This window comes from Cebus imitator, unplaced genomic scaffold, assembly GCF_001604975.1.
Source record: "Cebus imitator isolate Cc_AM_T3 unplaced genomic scaffold, Cebus_imitator-1.0 Scaffold63, whole genome shotgun sequence".
Taxonomy (NCBI): domain Eukaryota; kingdom Metazoa; phylum Chordata; class Mammalia; order Primates; family Cebidae; genus Cebus; species Cebus imitator.
Window position 1 is genome coordinate 7,171,182 of NW_016107378.1, and position 9,182 is coordinate 7,180,363.

The 9,182-nt window shown below is 37.6% G+C and overlaps 1 non-coding gene across 1 annotated transcript; it reads left to right on the top strand.

Annotated features, from left to right (window-relative positions):
* The first annotated feature begins 8,521 nt into the window (after window positions 1–8,521).
* On the top strand, window positions 8,522–8,626 carry LOC119471526. Its single transcript, XR_005200599.1, has one exon. It is a non-coding gene; the product is annotated as a small nucleolar RNA U13 (small nucleolar RNA).
* Window positions 8,627–9,182: the final 556 nt, after the last annotated feature.

Here is a 9,182-nt window from a genome sequence, read left to right on the forward strand (position 1 = left end):
TCACACTGAAGTACACACACAGGCACAGCAGAACGCACACTCAACTACAACTACCTTTTCTTTTCTTTCTTTCTTTCTTTCTTTCTTTCTTTCTTTCTTTCTTTTTTTTTTTTGAGATAGGGTTTTGCTCTGTTGCTCAGACTGGAGTGCAGTGGCACGATCTCAGTTCACTGCAACCTCCGCCTCCCGAGTTCAAGCTTACTCCCACCTCAACCCTCCGAGTAGCTGTGACTACAGGTGTGCACCAGCCCAGGTAATTTTTGATTTTTTTATTTTTTCTAGAGCTGGGGTTTCACCATATTTCCCAGGCTGGTCTCAAACTCCCAAGCTCAAGTGATCAACCCATTTCAGTCCCCCAAACTGCTGGAATTACAGAAGTGAGCCACCATGCCTGGCCCACACCCAGTTAATTTTTGTATTTTTAGTAGAGACAGGGTTTTGCCAAGCTGGACAGGCTGGTCTTGAACTCCTGGCCTCAAGTAATCTACCCACCTAGTCTTCCCAAAGTTCTGGGAGTACAGGCACGCACCACCGCACCCAGCCACACTCAACTACATTTCATGGAAGAGTAAATGTAAGGGTTAGTCCATGCCATGTGGTGCAGCTTTCCAGAGTAGAGTCCTCTGCATTTGGAAGCAAGTGCTAGTTTCCCATTTGTCCTAGTTCCTTTCTCTCAAGGTCTTGGTCAGAAAGAATGGGTAGAATTTTGGTTTTCCCAGGTTCTTGGCCAAACCTTACCTTAATACCATCTTCTGCCCAGATTTTAAGTAAATGGATGAATATAAGACACAGTCCCTGCCCTCAAGGGACTTACACTCTAATTAGGGAAAAAGAACTCATTCCTAGGATAGACACTCACCAATGCTTTCTTCTGCTGCAGGCGCTGAGAGGACCACATGTTCCAGGAAGTGCCTCTACAAGATGGTGGAGACTCTGGTCCCCGAGTGTCTGTGGAGAAGAGCCCCTTGCTTGCACACATTGCCTACTTAACACTTTTGTTGAATCAACCCACTGAGATTTCAGAGTTGATAGTGCAGCACAGCTTAGACTGCCCTGTGGTTCAGGCTCAACTCCAAAGACATGATAATTGTTCAGTATGAATAAAAATCTCCTAAGAGGTTGTCAAGAAGTCTTTGTCCTAACCTCTTAAATTACATTATTCCAGGATCCTAGGGTCTACAGATCCTGACAAAACAGATCCTAGTGATGAAAACATAGCAGCCATGATGCAAAGCAAACCCTCCAAGTCATCAAAACAGAAGCAGGTAACAAAATTGTATTTTGGGAAGACATCTCTTACTCTGATACGAAAATAGGTTGGAGGAGGTGGGACTAGAGGAGTGAAAAACAAGAGGCTATAAAACACGAAGTTGTGGGAAATAAGAGGCCAAAAAAGGATGCTAAAGGAATGGGGAGAATCCTGGCATATGGGGAGAAAGGGACTTTTGAGATGCCAGGCGTCTGTGTGAGCTTAGGCTTTTTTGTGAGGTTTTTTGCCCATATTCCTGGAGTCCCCAAATCATTTAGCTTCCCTATATTCATCCTTTCCTTGCCATCCCCACAAATGCATCCAAGCTTAATCATTTTAAGCAAAGCACTATCTTTCCCAGCTGATAAAAATACTTACAATTCATCATAGTTGCTGCTATCACATTGTCTTTTATTGTATCTCTTCCCATTTATTGGAAATTCAGAAAGCATTCAGTTTCTTGCTTAAGCAGATTCTGCTAACTGAGGTGAAACACATCCCTTCTGCATCATAGACCCAGGTGACTTCAACAAAGAGGGAAGGAGTTTGATCATGGAAGTCATATGTTAGGATGGTGAAGGAAAAAGTTAGAAGGAGTGGCTTGCCTGATGGCTTCGTGAAGCCTGGATCAGTTACCTCCAGATTGATTTACAGGACAAAGAAACAAACTTCTATGTTATCAAAGAGTTCTTAGGTTTCTACTTCTATGTGATTAAACCTAATTCTCACTGGTACTATTGGCTGCCAAACTTCCTCCCCTCTTCCTCCCCTCATATTGGGAAGGAAATAGAGTATGTACAGTAACCTTTCAGCTCACACAGCTAATAGGCAGCAGAAAGTCTTTAACCTAGGCATTTCTGGCTCTGAGCTTGAGTTCTTTCCGCAGTACCAAGACATGCTCTGACTCACATTGTGATAAGTGTAGCATGGCACGCCTGATAAGAATGTCAGCACAAAGTGCCAAAAGCCGGGAAGGCTTCTGGGGTCAGTGAGTAGCTTCCCTGGAGCTACACTTTATTACAAAAACAGAGGAGACTGTCTTAAACCAATTCTTTCAAATATAAATAAGAAAATCTCAGCTCAAACTAGACTAAGCAAAATAGGAATTAATTGGTTCAAAGAACAGAGAAAAGTAAGGATTTGTTAGCTTTGTGCACAGGTGGATCTAGGGATTTCCCAATATTTTTATTTTTATTTTTTATTCTTCTATCTCTATCCATTTGCCCTTCTTCACTCAATGGGTTGATTTCATTCTCTCCCAGATCAGTCAATCTTTCTCCATCAGGCAGAGGGAAATAACCTTTAATTGACCCAGATTCACATTCTCTCAGCTTAACATGCCAAGCCAGAGACCATGCATCTGTCTGTATCTGTATATTAGTGCTATTGAAGACTATGAGTGACACTATCTATTCCTGGAATGATCGCTATGGCTGTGAAAGGAAGTACCAAGATTGACTAGCTAGCATAGAGTGGGTAGTCTTGGAGCAAAGGTTAGAAACTGACATTTCCATTGGAATGAAATGGGGAAAGAATGGTTCCCTAAGGAAAAAACAAAAGAGCAGGAAAAACAACATATGCTCCTTCCAGGAGCTACTGAATTTTTTTAAGCATGGGAGTAGCAGGATGAAACATGAAACAAGGGAGAAACAAGAAAAAAAAATAAACATAGACCCACTAGGCAGATGGGTTGGTGAGTTAAAGGTGTTGGCTGTCTAATCAGAAAGGGAGTAATACAGGACTTAACCTGAGAGAGAATAATAGAAAAATAGTACCAGTCCCATATGCACTTCCAGCTATGAGGGCATAACAATGTCTGGACTTACTTTCCCACCACGAACAATTAGGAAACTGTACAAAATATCTGAAAAATCTGTTTTCAGAGATTAGACAATCCACATCAAAAGACTGTACTGGCAGGGAGCGGCAGCTCAGGCCTGTAATCTTTGGGATTACTTTGGGAGGTTGAGGAGGGCGGATCACTTGAGCCCAGGAGTTTGGGACTAGCCTTGGTGCATGCCTGTCGTCCCAGCTATTCAAGCAGATGAGGCATGAGAATCGCTTGAGCCCAGGGAGCAGAGGTTGTAGTAAGCCAAGATGGCACTCCTGCACTCCAGCCTGGGCAACAGAGCAAGGCTTCGTCTCCAAAAAGTAAAACATAAGATAAAATAAGACTGTGGTTCTTAAGAGAAGGGAAATCAATAAAGTGAAAAATAAGGTGAAGTCCATGATCATTCCTGCTTTCTGTCTAGGGTTAATTTCCGGTGGCACAGGGAAGGGAAACCTAAATAAAACACTATAGGTATTGTTGAATTGAGGAGATACAGGTTGGAATTTAATGAGGTTAAGGGAGCTAAAATTTGTGATGCAGAATGTGAAGGAGGAGTAATGAGTTATTTTATCACGGAGCTATCATAAAACAAGCTCCAAACATGTGCATGAGGATTCCTCTGAGTCTTTGACCAGATATCAAACTGCATATGATGAGACTCCATAGAGATGAGGAAAGGACAAACCCTAAGGAAAGAATAATTACTGAAGATATATAAGCCACGTAATTCCCATAGCTCATCCTGGGCCTAGAATTATTCAAGTTCTCACCAGCAAGAGTAGAGAGGCCTCACTGAATTCACGTGGTCTTTAATAGTGGACCAAAAATGATTAGATATTATTAATGGTGCTAAATCAATCCTAGAATAAAGCCAGGTAGATAAAGAAGCACCAAAAAATTTGAAAGAAATATTTTAAAACAAGCCTCGAAATAATCAAACTAATCTCCAAGTCACTTAACTTCCTGCCAGAACAAAGTTCAACACTCTTTAAAAGATCATAGCAAAATGTAGTACTTAATGATACAAAATTTACAAATTGTGGTTTGTCAGGCTTGTCTCATCATGGTGCATGCCTATAGTCCTGGCTACTTGGGAAGCTGAGGTGGGAACATTGCTTGAGCCCAGGAGGCTGAGGCTGCAGTAAGCCAAAATCATGCCACTGCACTCTAGCCTGGGTAAAAGAGCAGGACACCATCTCAAAAATAAATAAATTATACTTTTGAATTTAAAAAATAAAACTTAAGAAAAAATTAATCAATGGAAACATACCTAAAAGTGACAAAACTTATGTAATTAACAAACAAAGGTGTTAAAAGAGCTTTTATAAGTATGTTCAAAATGCTTAACTAGTTAAAAGCACAAACAATGAGGAGAAAAGTGGAAGTTATTGTTTTAAACAGAAATATCAGAAATGAAAAACACAACAGATGTTGCAGATGAAAATATGTAATTGAAGAAGTCACAGTAGTAACTAGCCAAAATAAGGCACAAAACAAAGCAAAAGTATAAAAATGAACAGTCATAATATCGTATGGAAGAAAATCAAACAGTTTAATGTACACATAATTGGGAGTCCCAAAGAAAGAGGTGGATAAAGAAGCACAAGAAAACTTTGAAAGAAATAATGCCAACTTTTTTTTTTACAAATTTGATGAAAATCAGAAAAAGACAGGACCAAAAAGTTCAACAAACTTCAAACAAAATAAATATAAAGCGAAGCACAAGACACTGAAAGCCAGAGGAAAAAAATAGACTCATAGTGTACAGAGAAACAAAGATGAAAATTATTTCAGACCTTCATCAGAAATCCAGAAATGAGATAACATCTTTAAAATGCTAAGAGAAAAAAATAATTCTCAACTTAGGATTCTATATGCAATAAAAATATGTCTCAAAAATGAAAGTAGGCCCAACACAGTGACCCACACCTGTAATCCTAGCACTTTGGGAGGCCAAGGTGGACCAATCACTTGAGATCAGGCAGTCGAGACTAGCCTGGCCAACATGGTGAAACCCTGTCTCTACTAAAAAATACAAAGATTAGCTGGGTGGGGTGGCAGGCATCTGTAATCCCAGCTACTCGGAAGGCTGAGGCAGGAGAATCACTTGAACCAGGAGGCAGAGGTTGTAGTGAGCAGAGATTGTGCCACTGCACTCCAGCCTGGGTGACAGAGCAAGATTCCATCTAAAAAAAAAAAATGAAGACAAATAAAAACATTTTCAGCAAATCAAAATCTAAGATAATTCATCACTAGCATATCTACACTACAAAAAATATTTTTTAAAAGTGCTTCAGGCAGTGAAAAATTATTTAAATGAAAGCTTGCATATATAAACAAAAAAATCAAAGTGTGAGAAATGGTAAATATAAAAGACTTTCTTTCACTTTTAAGTTTTATTAAAAATAATTGATGGAAGCAAAAATTATAACAAATATATTTGAGGATTTGTAACATATAAAGACATAAAATATGTGCACAAAGTATGGGAGGAGAGATTGAAGTATATTATTGTAAGACTCATATTGTTCATTAAATGACATAATATTTGAAGGCAGTCTGTGATGTTGATGTATATTTTATGTTTCATTTTTCTTTTTTTTTTTGAGACAGTGTCTCACTCTGCTGCCCAGGCTGGAGCACGGTGGCATGATCTCAGCTCTCTGCAGCCTTCGCCTCCTGGATTCAAGCAATTCTCTTACCTCAGCCTCCAAGTAGCTGGGACCACAGGTGCAAACCACCATGCCCAGCTAATTTTTTTTATTTTTAGTGGAGACAGGGTTTACCATTTTGGCCAGGCTGGTCTCAAACTCCTGGCCTCAGGTAATCCACCCATTTCAGCCTCTCAAAGTGTTAGGATTACAGGTGTGAGCCACTGTGTCTGGCTATTGATGTGTATTTTAAGTCCTAAAGTAACTACAAGAAAACTGTTTAAAAGATATTTAGTTAATAAGACATTAGCAGATAAAATAGAATCGAAAAACACTCAATTCAAAAGAAGGCTGTGTTAGCTATTCTGGTATTGCTATAAAGAAACACGTAAGACTGGGTAATTTATAAAGAAAAGAGATTTAATTGGCTCACTGTTCTGTAGGCTGTACAGGAAGCATGGCATTGGGCATCTGTTCAGTTTCTGGTGAGGCCTCAGGAAGCTTTTACTCATGGTGGAAGGTGAAACAGGAGCAGGCACATGACATGGCCAGGGCGGCAACAAGAGAGAGTTGGGGTGGAGGGAGGTGCCACACACTTTTAAGCAACCGTATCTTGTAAGAACTCACTCACTATTGCAAAGATAGCACCAAACCATGAGGTGTTCACCCCCACGATCAAAACATCTCCCACCAGACCCAACCTCCAACATTAGGGATGAAAATTCAACATGAGATTTAGAGGAAAAAATATCCAAACCATACCAAAGGCTAAAAAATGGAGATGTGTAAAGAGTAAAGAGCAGATGAAGCAAATAAAAAAAAGTCAGACAATGAGGTAGATTTCAGAAATAAAAAGAAAAATTTTAAAAATTAAAAACAAATATCAAGATGGCAGGCTTAAACCCAACTTTTTCATTTATTATATTAAATGTAAATGATCTAAATATTTTAATTAAAAGGTAGATACCAAATTTGATTTTTGTAAAGCATGACCCAACTATATACTGAATTCAAAAAACTCACTTTAAATTTGAAAACACAAATAAGTATAAAAATATAGAAAAAGAGATATGATGCAAACATTAAAGATACTAAAGCTGGAGGTCAGGTGTGGTGGTTCACACCTATAATCCCAACACTTTTGGAGGCCAAGAGGGGGAGGATTGCTTGAGCCTAGAATTTTGAGGCCAGCCTAAGCAACAATGGTGAGACCTCATTACTATAAAAAAAATTTTTTAAACTAGCCAGGCACACTAGGGTGTGCCTGTTGTCCCAGCTACTCAGGAGGCTGAGGTGAGAAAATTACTTAAGCCCAGGAGGTGGAAGTACAGTGAACCATGTTTGCACTATTGCACTTCAGCCTAGGTGACAGAGGAAGACCCTGTGTCAAAAAAAAAAAAAAAAAAGTAATAAAGCTGGAATTGGTGTGTTAATATCAAATAAAGCAAACTTTACTAATATAATTTTTAAACCAAATAAAATAATTCATAATTATAGCTGGATATTTCAACACTCTTGTCTCAATAACTGATAGAATAAGTAGACAGTAAATCAGTGAGACCACAAAACACTTAAAACATTCAATCAACTGAACATAATTGACATTTATAAACTGTCCCACTGAATAATTGCGGAATACACATTCCCTTTCAGGGCATGTGGAAATTTCAACAACAGAATATATTATGGGTCATAAAACAAGTCCCAATAAATGTTAAAGAACTGAAATTATGCAGAATATGTTCTCTGACTGCAATGGAATTAAATTAGAAATCAATAACGATAAAATATCTGCTAACCCTCAAATACTTAAAAACTTAAAAATACATTTCTAAATAACACGAGTAAAGAAAGAAATTGCAATATTAATGAGTAAATTTTTTTTTTTTTTTTTTTTTTGGAGACGGATTTGCCCTTTTTTCTCTTTTTGTTTTGCAATGGGGCGGTTTCGGCTCACCGCAACCTCCGCCTCCTGGGTTCAGGCAATTCTCCTGCCTCAGCCTCCTGAGTAGCTGGGATTACAGGCACATGCCACCATGCCCAGCTAATTTTTTGTAGTTTTAGTAGAGACGGGATTTCACCATGTTGACCAGGATGGTCTCGATCTCTTGACCTCGTGATCCACCCGCCTCGGAATATTTTTAACTTAATGAAAATGGGAGCTGTCACAGTGGCATGTGCCAATATTCCCAGTTACCCGGGAGGCCAAGATGGAAGAATTGTTTGAGGTCAGGAGTTAGACACTGCTGTACACTATGACTGGGCTTGTGAATAGCCACTGCATTTCAGCCTGGGCAGCATAGCCAAGATCTCATGTCTAAAAAACAAAACAAAACAAAATAAAAAACTTTAAAACTTAATGAAAATGAAACCAAAACATTACTATTTGGGGAATACAGCTAAAACAATACTTAGAAGAAAATTTGTAGTTTAAAATCAATAATTTAAGAATCCACCTAAGAATCAGGACCTTCATATTTGCCACAGTATTGAAGATACAAATGCATAAAAATAATTATAAATCTATTTTATGGGTACACAATATATAAAGAGTTGGTTTATAACATAAATAACATTAAAATGTGGAACAGAGCTGTGAAGATTAGTTTTTATATGCAATCAAGATTAAATTGGTATCAATTCAAAGTAGATTGTTTTATATTTAGAATATTTTATGTAATCCCCCTGATAACAATGAAGAAAATAGTTATACAATATACACCAAAAGGAATCAAAACTTACCATCAAAATGTATATTCTGCTGTTGTTGATGGAGTGTTTATACAATTTATACATTTTGTAGTTCATAATTATGATTATTGGGTTTTCAGGCTCACATATAAGATGTGCCTCCCTAAAACCTTTTACAACATTGGCACATAACCCCATCTAATGTGTTATAGTGTTATATATATATATATGTGTGTGTGTGTGTGTGTGTGTGTGTGTGTGTACAGATATGTGTATGTGTATATATATATACATATATATATATATATATATATATATATATATATATATAATGGATTCCATATAAATAATGGATAGAACTGAAGAACTGACAGGTCAATAAGGAAATAAAGGACATGGACAACACTACAAACCAATTGGACCTAACAGACATATACAGAACACTCCATCAACAACAGCAGAATATACATTTTTCTCAAGTGTACATGGAACATCGTCCAGGATAAACCACATGTTAGGCAAAAAAAAAAAGAAGTCCTAATAAATTTTAAAAGATTTAAGTCATTCCAAGTATCCTTACTGATCACAATGAAATGAAACAAATAAATAGCAAAAGGAAAACTGGAAAATTCATAAATATGTGGAAATTAACACACTCAAACAATAAATGAGCTACAGAGAAAATCAAAGAGTAATTTTTAAATATCTTGACACAAAAAAGGAGAAAATATCTTGATACAACAGAAAATGAAAACACCAG